A 20,750-nucleotide genomic window follows, 5' to 3' on the forward strand; every position below is an offset into this window, starting at 1 on the left:
GGCGTTAGTTGGGCCTACAGACAGCTACTTGCTGAATAAAAGGGACAGTAACCTGATCTCCTGAAGAAGTCTTTCCCTAGTCAGCAAAGACACATTCTCTAGCTGGTCAGGAAAGAGGAGATTTTACCCAGAGGATGATGTTTGCCCATCCTTTTCCTGAAGAGGAGACTGCTGATGAGGGAAGTGGGTCACATAGTCACAACCTCTGAAGGAGACCTTGTTGACAAAGCAAGACTCGCGTGTCATAGGCCCTTCTGTGTCAGAGTTTTATTGAACACAGTCATAGCAGAGCCTAGTAGGGAACAGGACTCAAAGCTTCTGAACCTTTTGAGATTTTCCCATCACTCTTCTAAGAAACGCATATGTTCTTCATATCAGAGGCAAAGAGAGACTTCATAGTGACCTAAGTCCCAGATTTATGTCCAGAGGAATCATGGTTTCCTTCTGCTGGGTAGCCAGAAGCAACAATGAAAAAGGGGATAACTGCTCTTATTGCTGAAACAGTGCTTTTAATGAGCTTCAGAAAATGTTGTAAAATGTTCTTATCTGGCCTACTTTTCATGGTTCCTGCAAAAAAGATTGTAGTTTGATGTAACTTATTTTCCTTTAAAATGTGAAAAATCACATTTACTGTACTTACCATGGCAGTAGGCACTTATCACACCCCCCCCACCACCACCACCACCCCCAGCAGATAAATATAGCTTCTTTGGCTGTAGTATTAAATTTATACTTACTAACTCCCTGCTTCCTGAACAGTTTCTTATATTTGGGGCTTCTTTGATAATAGATTTCTCATCTTAATTATCTGTTTAATACAGTTACTACCATTCTCAAAGTGATCTCCTTCTGCTTAGATTTTGTTGTTATACATATTCTTTAGAAGCTCTTCCAAGACATAAATCAATATTATAAATAAAAAAAATATTTTCTGCCTGTCCCAATTCTACACTCTCATCTTTTCCCTCTTTTAATAAAATGGAAAAATATTTTAAAAAATCCATCCAAACACATTTGTATTGTTATAATTCTAATCATTTATTAGATTTTAAATAATTTTATAATAGTATTTATCTCAGTTTTTGTTCCATGTGCCATGGTTTCCCTTGCCTTTAAAATTTCCCAGTGTCCCTTAATTGACAATAACTCTCTGAGTGCTAAGATCCTCTAATGAGGACTACTACTTTGGAAAAACAAGGGTAAATTAAACAGGCTTACATGAAGGCAAACAATTTTTAAACAATCAGTCCTCTTTTATTCTTTGCAAACTTGTTAGTATGGTGGTGGGGAGAATCAAAGCAAAGGCATGATCTTTCTTGTGATGGAATATTTTATAAAAAGTACTGAACATATCAACTTTCTTTTATGAGCAGGAAGAGAAACACAAGTATATTTGAGGCTAGGAGAAAATCTCTCTCTAAATCTTTTACTTCAGAGATTGCAAAGGAGACCTGATCAACTTACTTGTTGTGTTTTAATTATTTGATGTACTTAGCCGTTTTAAACATTTGCCAATCATTTATGAAGAGACACTGTTTTTTTCCAAATGTTCCTAGATTAATAGCTTTTAAGGCCATAAAGGTCCATTAAATTATCTAGTGAAGACTTCTGTATTACATTACATTAAATTTAATTTAGTCATTCTTTTATTGGGCCAATAACTTTGTATGTCTAAAGCGTCTCTTGAAGAAAGGCATATAATGTTGGTTTGAAGACTTCAACAGATGGACAATCCACATTTCCCTTGTCAGTTCTGAAAATGTATTCACTATTTGAGAGACAAGTTGGGTGAGAAAATATCTTTATTGGACCAACTTCTGTCGGTGAAAGAGACAAGCTTTCAAGCTTATGCAGAGCTTTTTTTTTTTCAGATCTGAGAAAGGCACTCGGAGTGCCACAGCTAAATACAAGGTGGGACAGATCGCTTAGCGTAAGGAGTTAACATGTTATGAGAGACCATTCAAGGTGCAGTGGGCAGTTAATGCCTCTGCAGTTATTAGACAATGGAGGGTTAGAGGATTATAGATTGTTGTAATGAGCCATAAATCCAATTTTTTAAAGTCCATGATGTTTAGTTTCTAACAAAGTTATGAATTTATGCTCCCAGGCTCATAAGGGGTCAGATACGGAGTCTGGAAGGGGAGATTGTTTTCTGAAAACATTTGCCTATGGGTGATAAGATGATTTTATCTTTTATCATTGTTCTGTGTGTTCATTTGTGAGCATGGTGATTGTCTGGTTTCACTCATACAGTCATTATTGGGGCATTTAGTGCCCTGGATGCAGATACACCATGTTTGATATGCATGTGTAACACCCATGGATCTTCAGAAGTGTGCTGGGGCGGGGGGCAGAGTGGAGAGAGGTCTTAAAGTTTTTCATCTGTTCTTCTTGCAGGATCAGATGAGTTGGTGTGTCCTCGTCTGTTGGGAGCTGCCTCTGATCATGAGGTTGGAGGGTTATTTGAAAGATTTTCTTCAGAATGTGGTCACCACAGAATATGGGTTGTATTTGTTTAATGATATCCTGATATATGGGTTCCAGTAAGGAGTAGTGGGTGACAACTAGGGGGTGTGTGGTAAGGATTTCCCCTCATCCATATTGAAACAGGTTCTCTCAGGGTATTTGAATGGCCTCTTCTATGATGTGATCTACTCCTCTCGTGGAGTGTCCATGTTTGGTGAAGGCAGTTTTAAGTATGTTAAGGTGTGTATCCTGGACTTTATGTTTGGAGCATATTCTGTGGTATCTGAGTGCCCAGCTGTAGATAACAGATATTTTGGTGTGTTTGGGGTGGTTACTGGAGCTGTGACGGTAGGTGTGAAATTCCCTTCTGGTGTTATCTGGACTGGTGATCTGCTAGGTCACTCCAATCTTTGACTTTGGGAGCCAGCCTTACCCTGCTCTGCTGTGAGAACCCCACTCCTGGGCTGTTCACACACAGCTTCTGGCATGTAAGCTGCTCCTTGGATTGTGCAACTGAATGACACTAGCCAATACCTCCAGTCTCATATACAACCCTAGGAGTATCTGTCTTGCAGTGTCCACTTATGCCTGTTGGACACTGCAAGCTTATATGAGTTCATCAATTTAACAAAGAAATGGATATGTACCAGTCTTGTTATCCCAAGGGGAGTCTCTGACATGTTTCAAACCAAACATAGGTAGAATAAACAAAGAGATTTATTAACTACAGAGATAAATTTTAAGTGATTATAAGTCAAAGTATAACCAAGTCAGATTTGGTCAAATGAAATAAAAGCAAAACACATTCTAAGTTGATCTTAACACTTTCAATGCCCTTACAAACTTGGATGCTTCTCACTGCAGGCTGGCTGGTTGCCCTGGAACCAGGCTCTCCCCTTTGATCAGTGCTTCAGTCATTGGTGTGGTGGAATGGGTTACCTAGGAAGGTGGTGGAATCTCCTTCCTTAGAAGTTTTTAAGGTCAGGCTTGACAAAGCCCTGGCTGGGATGATTTAGTTGTGGATTGGTTCTGCTTTGAGCAGGGTGTTGGACTAGATGACCTCCTGAGGTCCCTTCCAACCCTGATATTCTATGACTATGTAGATGTAGGTGGAAGAGAGAGGAAGAGCATGGCAAATCTCTCTCTCCCTTTTATCATGTCCTTTCTTTCCTGTTGGCTTTGCACCCCCCCCCCTTCAGAGTCAGGTGAGCATTACTTCATCACAGTCCCAAACTGACCAAAGAAAGGGGGGTAGCTCACTTGAGTCCAACAAATCCTTTGTTGCTACCTAGGCCAGTGTCCTTTGTTCCTGTGAGGCTGGGTTGGGTTTGTCCCATACATGCCCTGATGAGGTGTGAACTGCCTCTATGCTCTTGGAGAGTTTTTGCCTCGGCTTATTTTAAGCCATGAAGACACATTTTCAGCCTCAAAACTATATACATGAAATTATAACCTATAACATTAATATAACAATTATCACAATAACAACAATGCTCAGTACATCATGAGCCTTCCGTAGACACCCAACTGGATGCCACACAATCATTTTATAAAGATGAACGTGGGGGTGTAGGGTGTTCCCCCGAGGTACAGAGAGTCACAGTAGGTGTGGGGATACGTGGTTTCTTGCATATGTAAGGTTCTTTGTTCAAGCTGATTATTGTGCCCAGGAAGTTGATGCTGGTGTGGGAGTGTACTAGAGAGAATTTGATGGATAGGTGGTGATTGCTGAAGTTGTGGAAATCTGAGGCAGTTTAGGTTGTCTGTCCAGATGATAAATATACCATCAATGTACCACAATGGTTTTGTGGTGCATTCGCCCAGAAATTATTCCTGGAAGAGGCCTTTTGTAATAACAACAGGTTTGGATGTTTTTTTTCAAATTTCAGCCAATGGTTTGTTTACAAATTTTTACTGTACTTGTTAGCTATTTTGTTATGTATGTGATTTGACTCATTAGTTAGGTTACATAATAATGTTTTTGCTCCTTCATTGGATGACTGAAACATTTAATAAAGAAAAATAATGAATAGTAAATAATAAATAGATACCTCTTATTTAAGCATTAATAATCCATTAAGACTTTAAAGAATAGACATCCTCCAAACATTTTTTTTCAAAAAAGGCATTCACACAGATGTTTGTGAATAGAAAATAAAAAGTATCATGAACATAGCTAAATAGCACAAACAAACCAAACTGCCGTTCAGAATTCAAATGACTTACTGCAGAAACATTGTTTGCTAGTGTCCAGTCAGAAGTGCTGCAAAACAAGAGAGAGTCCATACTGTATTACATGAGGGACTAAAGGGGCTTGGTCGATCCTGTTAAATCCTCTATCCGTCCTTTCTTTAAACAAACCTTAAGAAGAACTCTGTGTAAACTTGAAAGTTTGTCATTTTCACCAACAGAAGTTGATCTAATAAAAGATATTACCTCACCTACCCTTCGGCAGATGCCTTTCTTTTCTGCCTTCTCTTTGGGAGCCCAGTGTAGAGAGCAGAAGCAGATAGAGCTGGGAAGAAGATAACAAATTCCAAGCTCGTCAGTGAAGGGCTACAGAGTGCAGATGGGATATAGCAGTGATCAGTCCCTTCAGTACAACAGTAATATGGAGTGCAATCAGGGGTGGAGGGGCTGCTGAAGGTCTAGCCCTTAAGACAGCACTCTCTCTATTGGAAATATAGAAAAGTGCTGGTTGCTTTAGCCTGAGCAGCCTTAGTGCAGAACTCCATCCCCAACTCATGAGCCCAAGTGGAGGAAAGCTGAAGTAGGGGAAATGAAAAAGCTGGCAGGTTTGTGGCATCAAGGGGGTAAGCAGGCCTTTAATGGGGAAGAAAAGAGGGTGCAAGGCAGGCTGTGTCATGCTGAAGTGGTTCAAAAGGGGAGTACCTGCTCCTTGTGTCTTTGCAAAGTGGGGAAAAGCAGAATGGAAGGAGCTGTTTGGTCATTGACACAATGAGCAAGAAAAAATGGTGAGAGTTACAACAGGAGGAGCTATTGGGCAATGGGGAAAATTTATTTATTTGGGGAGGCAGAAGAGCTCCCAAACAATTTACTTGATTGATTTTATTTGGGATATCCAAAATGAGTGAAGGGGAATTAAAGAGGGGAAAAAGCAGAGGTGGTGGTATCTATTTGACTGCCCCAATCATAATTTTTTGTCCAACAGCTACCATTGGATGGTGATTGACTCATTTTCCCCATACTGTGCAATAATATCCCATATTCTAATTCACTCTGTACAAAAGATTTTACTATTTTTTCTATGAATGTCCTTGTTAAAGTTTGTCTGCAAAACTGTTCTATGATTTATTATGTAATCTTCTTCAGACACCCTGTGTTATGCAAGCAAAAGTTTCCTACTCAGAAAAACAAACAAACAAAAGCACTGGAGGAGAAACTGTGATCAGAAAATTCCATGAGGCTGAACATATAAGGTTTCTAAGACATGCTGCTGTCAGGGAGAAGGCCACTGTGCAGATCCTTGGGCCACTACAAGGACAGCTAATCACACAACATTATTCTTTTGATAGCCAGGCTCCTCTAAGAGACCAATCTTTAGGAGCAATTGCCTACCTTCCCAGTGCCTGTGCTCTACCCCAGAGGGAGATAGAGCCGTAATATTAAAGTTAAAGATAGTCCAAGCTGCATTAGATCCTGAATATAACTCTTCTCAGTTTGGAGAAGACTGTGGCACTAATGGCTTATGTACATGGGAGAGTTTTATACCAGTTATACCAATATAAAAAACCCCCTGGTATTAACTCCTATGTGAACACTCTTATTTTGGTATGAGTGGTTTTTTTTTTTGGTGTAGCTTAAACCCCTTGTGAATTGACTAAAGATACATTGAAAAAATAGCCCTCTTAAAATACGTCCATAGTGGGGAGTTATACTACTGTAGCTATATTGGTTTAAATATTGGGAGGTCTAGATTGGATATTAGGAAACACTATTTCACTAGGAGAGTAGTGAAGCACTGGAATGGGTTACCTAGGGAGGTGGTGGAATCTCCATCTTTAGAGGTTTTTAAGGCCTGGCTTGACAAAGCCCTCACTGGGATGATTTAGTTGATGTTGGTCCTGCTTTGAGCAGGGGGTTGGACTAGATCAGTGGTTCTCAAAGCCAGTTCGCCTCTTGTTCAGGGAAAGCCCCTGGAGGGCCGGACCACTTTGTTTACCTACTGCCTCCTCAGGTTTGGCTGATCGTGGCTCCCACTGGCTGTGGTTCGCCGCTCCAGGCCAATGGGGGCTGCGGGAAGGGCGGCCAGCACATCCCTTGGCCCGTGCCGCTTCCTACAGCCCCCATTCGCCTAGAGTGGCAAACCGTGCCTGCTTCCCGCAGCCTCCATTGGCCTGGAGCGAGGAACCGTGGCCAGTGGGAGCCACAATCGGCCGAACCTGCGGACACGGCACGTAACCAAGCCAGTTCGGCCCACCAGAGGCTTTCCCTGAACAAGCGGCAGACTGGCTTTTAGAACCACTGGATTAGATGACTTTCTGAGGTCTCTTCCAACCCTAATCTTCTATGATTCTATGAAATTCACACATTAGCTTATACTGGTATAACTTTCCCATGTAGACAAGCCCATAGAGTAGCAATTCCCTGGTTCTGAACCTCTACCCTGATACATGTCTTCTAACCCCCAACTATACACATTGTTCATATGGAATATTTTGCAGGCTGCAGAGGCATGTAGTGGAGCCACCACTCCACATTTCTGCTACTCTCTAGCTACTATTTCTGCTATGTTTCCCCCTTTGAAGCACAGATTGGAGGGGGATTATAGACCTGACTATTTATGCTGTCATGGAAATTCTAAATGTGTAACTGCTAAAACTACCTTACTTCTGTTAAAAGTTGGATAAGTAAAATAAATGTCTAACCATCCCTGCAGCTAGTCTAAAAGTTGCTACACCAAATTGCACTAGCTGAGAATCTGGACAGGTAATGGCTCTAAGAAACATAAGTTTTTCTGAATTTTCACACGCTTGTAAATGTCCAGGTAAATTTACTCCAAAAATTATATGAAGAAATTTTTCATTGTTCATGACCTTATTGGGAGTAATAAAAAATTCCCTCTGCATAAAAGGATGCAAATTGTTTATTCGTTAATACAAAAAAAATTATAACTTTAGTGATTTACTACTACTAAAAAAAAAAGGCAACGGCAGACTTGCAACAAAAATAGTAAAAATGTAATAACATTTTAGTGCTTCTATGTTTTTATTAATATTTAATGTTAATGTAATAAGTCACCATTTCTAACAACTTTAGGAATAGAGAAAGATTCATTGAGAAAAAGGAAAGACTCCAAAGAGTGGACTATCCTTGGGGCACTTCAGTTTTTCCATTTTGGCTGGAAAAGGAATGTGTATATTGTAACCCCATGACTCACGTTGATGACTAAAGTTCAGGGTCTGATCCTGTAAACAAACTGATCCTCTAGGGTCTGGTCACCCTTTCTAGCAAGAGGTTTGTCTGACAGACAAATTAGATTAGTCTCTGTGCTGCATCCAGAGACTGAAATGAAATGCTTCTCTCCCTGCTGAACAGTGCCAAACTGAGCTAGGTTGCCTCCTCTTCACTCCCGTGTCCATGTCTACTGTAAGTGTAGTGGGGTGGGGGGCAAATGGGTCCACAGGCTTTCATTAATTCTCTTGTTGCCAGTGAAGGGCCTATCTCTCCCCTCAAACATTCTCCTTCTCAAAACCTTACTTTCAACACCATTCTTCCCACCAGCTCACCTCCATATCAAGAGAAAATGTCTGCATTTTGGTGAGCACTCCCAGCCCTATTTGGGGGACAGAATGTGAAGGGACAGGTACTATTACATGTGTTGGAAACAGATTGTATCTCAGGTAGAGGACAGAATGCTCCTTGCCTTCAGCCACCAAGGACAAGACAGTACCTGCCCAATTTCAGTGTCATCAATTTGTAGGAGGAATTCCCTCATGCAGTCCGGGCTGTATAAAATGGGCTTCCTACAGAGGTCAGCCTTTAGAATTTTACAGGGTTCAGTCAATAGACATTTCTTGGGCTGCTGGTCTTGAGCAGATGAGTGAGAGGACCATCAATAGCTGAGAAATTAGATTCAAACCAGTGGTAATGAACCTGGTTTTTTTGTGCGTGGACCTGTGCAAGGCCTGGACATCATCTGCAAGGGACCTTATCTGTTTCAGTTTTCACCAAAGAGGTTAATAGTAATTGGATATCTAATATAGTGAACGATCATGAAAATGAAGTAAGATCAGAGGCTAAAATAGGGAAAGAACAAGTTAAAAATTACATGGACAAGTTATATGTCTTCAAGTCAACAGGGACTGATAAAATGCACTGTAGAATATTCAAAGAGATGACTGGGGAGGTATCTGAGTTATTAGCGACTATCTTTGAAAAGCCATGGAAGAAATTAGAGATTCCAAAGGATTGGAAAAGGGTGAATATAGTGCCAATCTATAAAAAGGGAAATAAAGACAACGTGGGGTATTGCAGACAAGTAAGTTTAACTTCAGTACATGGAAAGATAATGGAGCAAATAATTAAGCAATCAATTTACAAACACGTAAAAGATAATAAGGTGATAAGTAACAGCATGGATTAGTCAAGAACAAATCATCTCAATCCAGTCTAATAGCTTTCTTTGACAGGGTAACAAGTCTGAGTAACGTTTTCAAGCCAAATCCTTTCAGCTACTTGGACTTCTATTCTTGTCTCAGGGTTAGAACCGCCAGCGGCACAAGTCCCACAGTGCCATCATGTAAGGCCATACCCTGGGGAATATTATTCCTCCCAAAATTGCTTGTGGAATGTTTCCTCTGAGATTATTCAAAGAATCTAAAATGGCTGACTTGACTTGATCATAATCCTGTGTTATCACTGGGTTCAGCCCACAGTAGGTGGCTTGTGCTATCCCAATCAAGCATAGGGCAAATAAGATGGCCAGTTGCTCCAGCAGCCACAATACTTCATCTTAGAGACTAACAAATTTATTTGAGCATAAGTTTTCGTGAGCTACAGCTCACTTCATTGGATGCATTTGGTGGAAAATACAGTGGGGAGATTTATATACACACACAGAGAACATGAAACAATGGGTTTTATCATACACACTGTAAGGAGAGTGATCACTTAAGTTGAGCCACCACCAGCAGCGGGGGGGGGGGAAGGAGGAAATCCATTCCTGCGCTTCTACCAATGTGATATATGCCATCATGTGCCAGCAATGCCTCTCTGCCATGTACATTGGCCAACCTGGACAGTGTCTACGTAAAAGACTAAATGGACACAAATCATACATCAAGAATTATAACATTCAAAAACCAGTTGGAGAATACGTCAATCTCTCTGGTCACTCGACTACAGACCTAAGAGTGGCTATCCTTCAACAAAAAAGCTTCAAAAACAGACTCCAAGGTGAGACTGCTGAATTGGAATTAATTTGCAAACTGGATACAATTAACTTAGGCTTGAATAGAGACTGGGAATGGATGAGTCATTACACAGAGTAAAACTATTTCCCCATGGTATTTCTCCCCCCCACCCCACCCCCCACTGTTCCTCAGATATTCTTGTTAACTGCTGGAAATAGCCTACCTTGCTTGTCACCATGAAAGGTTTTCCTCCTTCCCCCCCCTGCTGCTGGTGATGGCTCATTTTAAGTGATCACTCTCCTCACAGTGTGTATGATAAAACCCATTGTTTCATGTTCTCTGTGTGTGTATATAAATCTCTCCACTGTATTTTCCACCAAATGCATCCGATGAAGTGAGCTGTAGCTCACGAAAGCTTATGCTCAAATAAATTTGTTAGTCTCTAAGGTGCCACTAGTACTCCTTTTCTTTTTGTGAATACAGACTAACACGGCTGCTACTATGAAATACTTCATCTGTCACCCTTTCAAAAGTTTAAAAAAAATGCTTCTGAGCTATCTTTACCCTACCACCTTCAGTCAGGCTGGAACCGTGGGCATCAAAAGATCCTGTATTAGAGGGCTAACCCTTTAAAGGAGGCTGCCAGATAATCACAACTTTTTGTACCAGCTGTTGTTGCTGAGTCTCAACTCAGCTGCTTCTGTGGAGCTGCTGTTCATGTTGGGCATCTTGCTCCGTCATCCATTTCAGTAATTGTTTTATGTCTCTACTGCATGGGAGCAGCTTTCTTACAGATACTGTGTTTTGTTTGAGTGTGTGTTAAAGTTCTGTCCTGCTCCCTTCCACAAAGGAAAAGGTGCCCATGTTCTCCACCAAATTTGTGCCTCATGGCTAGTTAGGGCACAACTCACCCAGCTACATGTCTCTGCTGGTAGGTCACTGTCTCAGCAAAATTCATGGTAGCTGTGCTTTAGCGCTCTTGTCAAGGCATACCTTGGACCTACCCCTCCCAATGTGTGAAGGTCCACATACAACAGAAATTGGGATCCAGAAAATCACAACTCAAAATTGGGTCATCAGATGAAACTTCAGTGCAACCCCACCGTTCTATTCATGGCTTGTCTTCAAACAATCCATACGTCAGCTGGTTCCCCAGGGTTTGTCATCCCTTCTAGCAGGAGCTTAACTGACTGACAAACTAACTCAGTGTCTGGGTCGCAACCAAGCTTTTCTCACATTGGAAGCAGAGCTTTTTTCTCCTTGGGTAGCTGTGAACTGGGCTGGGTCTCCTCCTTTTAATTCCCCTTTTCATGCTTGAGATTTTCCACAAGTATCACTGTGAGGGACCACTTGGGTCAACAAGCCCTTACCCTCTTGTTGCTGGGGTGGAGCCTCTCTGCCCCATCACAACCCCTTTCAATAAAGTAAGTAATTATCTCCCTTGTATAAATAGGAAAACTGAGTCACAAAGAGGTTATGGCAAACATTTCCGAACTTTTTCCAAAAAATGCTCAGTATCTCTGAAATTAGCCCATTTTGTTAGGTGTTTAAGTATGGATTTAGGAACCGAATTTGAAAATTTTGGCCCATGTTCACAAAAGAAGACACTGACAAAACCAAGGATTGAATCTAGGTCTCTGGCTCTAACCACAATACAGTTTGGAGAGGTGAATAGGCACATTGTGGTGCAACTTAAAAAAATCAGCAGCTACAGAAATCAGTTCTGCTGCTTTATTTTTCATTTTCTGTGAAAGGAGTGTTTTTGTCTTTCATGCTTTTCACGTCTATGCAGATTTCAGGACAAACTGAGGACATTCTGTAAATCAGAGAAGTAATCCTAGTCTCCAAATGCAGAAGTTTAAATTGAAATGCTGGTTTAGAGGCAAGCACCACAGGCTCCTATGTAACTAAAGCACTGAAAGGGAATTGTGTCATGAATATGCAGGAGTGGAAGAGTGAAATGACTGCCATAACTCTCATAGCTAGTGTTCATATTGTAGAAATGCTACCTGTGCCAATATACCTGCCCATTATCTGGTGGTTGCCACAAGGAATACAAGAGGAATACAGTTGTTCACTCCCAGTCCATGGGAGAAAACCTCTATGGTTCAGAATCCTTCCTTAAATTACTGTTACTGTTGTGTAATATTTGCAAACTGAATAAATTCTACCATGGCATCTGGATAATCAGAAAGGTGCTTGGAGAATAAAGTAAACAAGCTCAGTTTGTTTCATATTCCCATTTATCCTTTGGAAATATGATTATTACTACTGAGAAGAGTTATTTTGATTACTTTGGCTAGTTCTTTTCTCCAGGTGACCAGTTGGAATGATATGAAAAATATAAAATGTTATTTTTCCTAGACAGTAGCATTGGACACAGTACTTGATCATAATTCCTAGGCAATGATCCCTAGGTGTTCTTTCTTGGCTCTCTAATTCATGTTGTGACTCCACAATACAAGAGCAAAAAAAGAATTTTGGGACTCTCCTCACATCTACGTATAAAAAGGGAGGGTGGTCTCAATAACCATTGGGATCATGACCCCTTCCTTTACTATTACAGAAAATAACAGCAAATATTCACTAATGCCATATGGAATCAAGTGGTTTTGGTTTTCAGGTTTTTATGCAAACTTTGTATTTTTATGCTTCAGTGCATGTGAGTTCATACCCTGTGAGGTATGCCCTTGTGGCTGAGGTTAGCACAAACATCCAAACTCAAAGAAAACCTCAGCCAAAATGATTGAGGTTTGTATGTTTTCTACCTAAACAATAAATTGGTCCAGGTTTATTTAAAATTAAGTTGCCTCAAAATTGTGCACCAGCTTGTTTGAAACTTAACCTAGGTTTGCTGAGGATTTGCAGACCTTGGCACAACAGACACAAGTTTCAGGTTTTGAATGAAATTTTTGTCTATCTCTAACTGGATAATTTATTTAATCTGAGCAACAGCACAATGCTCTGTGTGATGATCCATCTCTTAATTAGTATTCTTCTATTACCAGCAAAACCACATCTTTTTCACAATTGTACACTATTTAAATATGTAGATAATTTTCAGCTGCAGAAATGAGCATCAGGATTGTGTTTATTGAATGCAGACAGTTGGATCTTCTAATGTCACACTCTGAGTGAAGTAGAATCCTAGCTCAGTCCAGGGAAAAGTGAAGGCAGAGGAAAGTATTTGAAGTATTGGTCGTTTCTGATCACAACCTCACTGAGGGCATATATCCCTAACTGATAAATTGGTCTATAATCTGCTATACTCATCTATTTTCCTGGAATCCCAGATAGCAGTGATGGTCAAAATAATTTCTTTCCCTCTACGGTCTGGCCAGGAGACTGCACCCAATTTCTTATCAGATAAGAACATAGCCATTTTGATTCAGACCTTTATTATTGAAGCTAGAGACTATTGAAACATACTTATACCTGTGTTAGCATAAAAGTTACATGGAATTTACAGGCAGTACAGTATGCAGCAGCCTGCTTTCTATATGGGGTAGACCAGCAAGAGCACATTCAATCAATGCTTGTGACTTATGATTTACACACTAGCTGGTCATCTGGGGTAAGTATCATTCAAAGTCCTCATCTTTATTTCTAAAATGGTTACAGCCCTAAGAACCACCATCCTGGGTCAGACCAAAGGTCCATTTAGCCCAGTATCGTGTCTTCTGACAGTGGCCAATGCTAGGTGCCCCAGAGGGAATGAACAGAACAGGTAATCATCAAGTGATCCATCCTCTATCGCCCATTCCCAGCTTCTGGCAAACAGACATAGGGACACCATCCCTGCCCATACTGGTTAATAGCTATTGATGGACCTATCCTCCATGAATTTATCTAACTCTTTTTTTTTACAGGCCATCTATCTTAAAAACAACCCCTCTTTCTTTGTGCTCTAGCAGGGAAGCTCAGCTCTGCAGTGATACCTAGGCTGACAAAGACCAAAGCACATCTAAAAGTGTCAAGGGACAGAGGCTTTCAACAGTTAAACTTGCTTGCTCTGGAGAGCAGGTGGAAGCTGAGTCTTGATACTTGCTTCACATGGTGCCATGCAAATGTTTTTACAAAGAGAGGAGTGTGTTCATTCAGGGTCCTCTTTGATTCTTCTGTGAATGAGAAAGTTTGTGAAGGAAGACAAGAAAGTGTAGAGTTTTGCCAGCTCTAGGGCTTTCCCTGTTCATTAAAATGTGTGAAGCAGGATGACCAATTACTATAATAATGAATGTTGTGGGAATGCATGCAATAAAATAATAAATAAGGCTAAGATCTTTTTTCACAGAAAAAAATTAAAAAGTTTCATGGCAAGAGTGTGTGAAAACAAGGATATGTCATAGAAAGAGGTGAAGCCATGGGAAGGGACGGTTGGACAGAATGCCTACCCTGCACTCACCCTGACTTGGAGGGCTGGGCCCGGCTCCCCACTCTGGGTGCTGTTAGCTGGCCCACACGGTCCCAGCACCACTCAGGTTTGGCATGTATGCCCCTCCTTAGAGGGAGACAGAAGGGTAATTTTAATTGATATTGTGACCTAGGGCACGGGGTCACAACATCACTCACGTTTGCCATGTCAGCCCCTCCATTCACAGAGGGGCCAGGGCACTGCAACCATATGGACCAGGATGCAGAGGGGAAAGGAACCATTGCTTTAATGGTCATGTCCTTTATTCAAATACACTATTACTGTGAACATGATGAGCTCCATGCCAAAATAGTAGTCTTAATAATAAAAAAAAATGTCTGTGACATGGGGAATGAAGTAGAACCAGGCCATTTTCACAAGTGGGGAATGGAAAGAGGCAGCAGGAAGACACCAGCACCTCATATTTAGCTCTGCTCACTACTTCCCCTATATTGTTATGAATGATGTGTTAGACCAGCCTCTTGCTCCCTCCGTGCCCCTCCCATTACCTGAATCATTCTATTGGCTACTAGGCATTTCTACTTTATGCTCCCTGGATGAAAGAGTTGGAAGGGGAGAAGAGAAGTGGGACCCCTATAGCTGCAGGCCAGCATCCTATGTCCAACTGAACACCGCTCCAGAAGAACTGATATGTTATCATTCTGGTGAATCTTGTTTCATAATAAGAGTCATTTTGAAACCTATTTTACTCATGACCATCAGTACAGGTCAGGGACAAAAAGGAATGTGCAAATGTTTTGCATTATGTGTTAGCACCCTTGTTTCTTTTGAGATTTACAGTGGTACAAAGGGGCATTTACAATTATATTATCTGAGTTGTCCAAAAAGTCATGAACCTATTTTCCCCTCACTGCATATACAGAATATCTGTTTGCAAGGGTGAGAGTTTGCACTCGGATGAAAGGGGCAAATGGACCACCGTATGTGTAAATGACACCTGACCACAGGTAGCTTTAATTGACATGACTAGTGTTTTCCAATTGTTTTCAAAGTTAAAGAGATGAATATGTATAACCTGTGCTTTCTGACATGTATCTCTACTGTCTTTTCACAATTCACTCTTTGGAGCATCCACCCATCACATCATGTAACTGGCATAAGTTCCCTTAGTTATGAACAAAGTTGTAGAAGAAATATAGCAACCATGCAGAATTTGGATGGGTCATGCAGTACTACTTTTAAAATTAGATTAAAATCTTAGACCTTAAGGAATATTCACACTTCTCAAGGTGCACGTGCTTCTCCCATTAAGGGTAATTAAGAAGTAAATGCATTTCAAGAGTAAAATGTGCCTTTTATAATGAAGAAGGCAGTAATTCAAGTATAGTAGATTTTCATATAGGTTAGGAAGATTGCTATTCAGAAAAAAAGTAATCTAAATGATTACGTGTATTGCATCAGTAAGCTATATTTTAAAGGGGTTACCTGTCATAAATACACTCTACTTTTACTGCTACCATTTGATAAAATGAATGTTTTAACTTATTCTGAAGATTTCTCTATCTGCAAACCTATCAATCTCAACCCACCAATACAAGATTACTAAATTGTATTTGGCTACTTCTATTTTACAGAACTCTCCATTAATATGTTAGGGAACAATCGAAGTGCATATCACTGATAAAGGAAATGTATATATGCTAGTAATTATAGCAAATGAACAATGCACGATAACAGGTATTTATAAAGCTTAAAGGTTGGACAACAATGGAATGGGAAGATTAATATCAGAAGGACATAAGGACATTTGAGCCTGTAGGGCTGTGACAAAACTATTTTGAAATGTGGGTGGGGTTAATGTATAGGGCGGTGTGGAATTCTCCCTCCCCCCAAGCGTTATCAATATTTTATCATTCAAAAATCAAGTTATTTCACTTGAAAAGTTGGAAACCTGCCTACAGTGGCAGATTTTTTTTCCTGCCTAATTCTGGAAGAACTGATTTTTCAATTATTCTTCTAATTCTATCTGAATCTCAAAACAAACAAATTAATTTTACTTCTCCCTTTCCTACTTTTAGTTCTTTATTTAGGAGCCAGAGACCTACAAACTACCTAAATAATGTTTTGCCATTAACTTTGCTTAATATGCCAAATCAGTTTAATTACAGTTTCTATAAATAATACATGCAAAATATTTCTCTGAACAGAATGCACTTTTCCTTATGTACGTGGCACATTTTAATACTTAAAAGCATTAGAACAGATGTTAGGTGCCTTCTAAACTTGTTTTCAGTTTTCTTTTATTTATATGTTAATGAGAATTTAATTACTTCATGAATACTTAAACAACCTGAGGGTGCCTGATATCATTAGCTTGTACATGACAAGCACCTCAAGTGACCACATGGGAAGACTAAAATTGCTTTTATTTTAGTTGAAGACAGAAAGATGAATTTATTTCACCCCCTGCTATGTTTTACCTGACACACAACTGAAAAAGCAGAGGGCACAGAATTTGATCTTACTTTAACAGGCTGAAAGGATCTGAGAAAAGCACCTACACCAAAAGACATAAATTCTTCCATTTTTGATTTGCTTCACTAACTTTTAATAATCAATCTTATTTTTTAAATAGTTTTAAGGCAAAACTGCTTTCTGTCATGTGAAATTTGTTGTTTAAACCTTGGAGAATTATGTACAATTTAGACATGTCATGCAGAGATTAAATTATCTGGGATGAAAAGCAGTGTGGAAAATGTTTCACAAAATCTACCAGGAAAGATTTTGGTAACAAAAGTATCATTTGCAGGTGTTATAAAAGTAGTCTGTATTGAAACTCCCATTGACTTCAATAGGATTTTTCAACTCTAGAAATTTTACTGCATAGAAAACTACCTGTGCCTGAGTTCTGAATATAGTAAATAAATTTGTTTTTTGGAATATTTAACTGGAGAAAGTAACAATCCTAAACCAAAGCCACCACTCTATTCTCATTCAAATCTCAAGAAATGCTTCCTTTTCCCAGGTTACCCCTAGGGAAGGTGTGACAATAAATAAAACAATAATATAATTAATAATTAACAACAAACTAATCCTCTAATTTATTCTCTCTGGATTCTTCCAATCTGCCCTATCATTTTAAGCAGGAATTGTCTTCATTTTGGTTCTGATTCTGCTAACTCTTACTCATATAAATATTCCCAAGGATGGGTGAGTAAGGGTTTGCAGGTTCAGACCCTTTTTTTCTTTTACAAAGCAGAACACATTGCCAGCACTTAGTATACATTTCAGTAAACACTCATGTTCATGTAAGATATGATCAGAGTCTCTAACATGGATGAAATCTATCCATTAACTATCTACAGTATCATACACTTCATATTCAGAGTTAAAACAAAGAATAAAACAAAAATGGCAACAATGAAATCGTATCAAAATGCAGTAGGGTTGGCCCAGAAAAGACTATATTGCCTTTACTTGTAGCAGGGCCTGGCAATTAAATTGGTTTTGGAGTAACTATCCTTAGATGTTGCATTTGCTATTTAAAGCATTTAAAAAAGTTGTTGAAAGCAGGGTGATAAAGCCTTTCACAAAGATACTTGCAGTCTCTTTAAAGCCCTCTGCTGGAGTATGCATTTCATATTCTGGCACTCTATGAGTATCAATCTTCACATGCATCATACACCTGTCATCACCATGCATCATTCACTTGTTTTACTATCCATTTCTTTTTATTGTTATGGAATCCCTCCCAAAAAGTTTATTCCATTGTATACAATTAGATTATGGATTATTGCACTGACATTTATTTACCTAGTGCTCTGGGTCTGTAGACCTTACACAGTTCATGGGTGAAATCTGGATCCATTGAAGTCAAGGGCAAAACTCCCATTGACTTCAGTGGGATGAGGATTTCACCCAAGATCTCATGGGGCCACATCCTCCACTGATGCAAATCAGTATAACCCCTTGAAGGTAATAAAATTATCTCAGTTTAAATTAGCTAAGTACCTGGCCCTAACGTTTTGCTATATCTTCTGCTGATGATTTTTAAGCTATTCTTTGTAACACCAAAGTTGGCATCAGGACAGGTAACCAGAGGATTTTACAATGGACTTCCTCTCGTTTACTTGCTTTATATATTGTACAGATTACACCTGTCTCTGGCATGAACTATCAGACTGGAGCTGTGGCTAGGTCAAAATATATATGTATATTAATCCTGTTTTTGCACTATTGACATATATCTCAACCTTTCCAGACTATTGTACCCCTTTCAGGAGGCTGATTTGTACCCCACATTTAAAAACTACTTGCTTAGAAAATCAGACCTAAAAATACAAAAGTGTCACAGCACACTATTACTGAAAAATTGCTTGCTTTCTCGTATTTGCCATATAATTATAAAATAAATGGATTGAATATAAATATTGTACTTACATTTCAGTGTATAATATATAGAGCAGTATAAACAAGTCATTGTCTGTATGAAATTTTAGTTTATACTGACTTTTCTAGTGCTTTTTACGTAGCCTGATGTAGGCAAGCCTAGGCAAGTATCTAGATGAGTTGATGTACCTCCTGGAAGACCTCTGCGTACCCCCAGAGGTGCACATACCCTTGGGTGAGAACCACTGGTCTACACAGTGTAGAGTTATGACAAGTCCACTTTTTGTCACTGGTAACTTTTAACCTTTCTACCTAGTCCTTGACTAGGGTGACCAGAGAAAATGGACAAAATATCAGGACACATGGGGGAAGCAAAAAAAAAGCGGCCGGAGTTGCCGAAGCAAAAAAAAAGATTTTATCTGGACATCTGGTCTCCCTTCCCTGACACCAGACTCAGCACCATAATGTCAAAGCACCTTGCCATTACTAGACAAATTAAATAGCAGTATCTCTCTATTTCCCTCTCTTCCCCCAGCTGCCAAACTCAAGGCCATGGGGTCCCCTGGCCTCATAGAAATGGATGTATTTGAAACTTTAGAGAAAGCCCAACTAGATTAACAATCCCCCTTTCAACACAAACTCAATTGTAGCTGTTAGCTCCTTATTAGTGGGTCTCACCTATCTGTTGCTTAGTTGCCTTTAAGCTTTTGAGTTATTAATTATTCGGAAGGTCTCTGCAATGTTTTTCTTGTTTTATCCATTTGCTGGTAGTTTCTTTTCTGGTGTTTATTTCAATAACATTATTGATTTCATATCCCAGTTGACAAGTACATTCTTTCTCCTTTTTAACAAATAAAAATATCACAACAGCCATTTCGGAAACCCCAGAGGCAAGCTTCCATACATTATCTATGATTATAGGGTTAATTCTCTTCTATTTCTATAATAGAAAAAGCACCATGACTTTGACAGTATATGAATATTTCACCTTTAAAAAAGTACAGCAATTCTAACATAGCAGTACACATTTACAATTCAGTTGAAATAAGTCAACAAAATACACGAAAGAGGGGTTTTTTTGTGGCTTTGATATTTTTGCCTTTAATCAATAACAGCTAAGCTCAATTATAAACATTTTTTACATAGACTTGACACTATTATTTAAGGAATAATGTTGTAGGAGATAAATCAAGGCACCACTGCCTCTGGATTGCTCTTACTGTCGTCAAACTCACATTTCAGTGACAAAATAAACATAGAGGGAGCAATGAAATTGAAAAGTACTCTAGGTATTAGTGCAAAATTTGATTTGTTCTCAGAAATCTGTATTAAAACAAATCTTAAACAAAACATATACAAAATGGTTTAGATAAAGGTCTTAAAGTCTTGTTTTAGCCCAGAAAAACAAGGACATTCAGAGTAAAGTGTATCAGGCTTATTTATTTGAGATATCACGTATGAAGGCATCACAGTCCATATGTTATATGGTGTGCTAGAAATGGAAAAGAAATTTTAGGTCATCTAATCCATCATTCTGCCCATGGAGAAATCTCCCCTAGCACTTATTGTCTCAGCCACGCAGGAACAAAGACAAGAGGTAATGGATGTGGTTTAATTAGGCCACCTCTTTATTAACATGCCCTGGAATGCTCGTCAATAAATTATACTGCTCATCCTTCTTTTCTTAATTGTTTCCACCTGTTTAGGAGGGTTCCATCAGCTTTCCCACTTCCCAACCTGGTCCCAGCCCAACTAGGAACTTGTCACCCTCCCTTTGTATGAGCATTAAGGGGACACTGGCAAAAGGGGGAAGGTGTCTCCCTCATATAATAGATACAAGGAGCCCCAGCCCCATTATCCATCTTCCTTAGGGGATGCCTTCCCTTACAGCCACTTATAACTCTGGTTTATCAGGGAACCAGACTCCCTATGGAACAAATTCCACCCTGCACACCTGCCACAAGGAGATGACAGCAATTAGCTTGGCTGCCTTCCCCCCATTGTCAAAGAGGATTCTGTCTGGCAGGCACAGGGTAAAAATACTCTTTCCCCCAGGGCACTTTATTGGGCAAAGCCGCTAATGGAACTGGGGTTCTGGTTCCCTCTTGCTCTGCTCAGATGTTGTATCTTTTTGCTTCCCCCTGGTA

Source organism: Dermochelys coriacea, chromosome 1, assembly GCF_009764565.3.
Source record: "Dermochelys coriacea isolate rDerCor1 chromosome 1, rDerCor1.pri.v4, whole genome shotgun sequence".
In the NCBI taxonomy this organism is placed as follows: Eukaryota; Metazoa; Chordata; order Testudines; family Dermochelyidae; genus Dermochelys; species Dermochelys coriacea.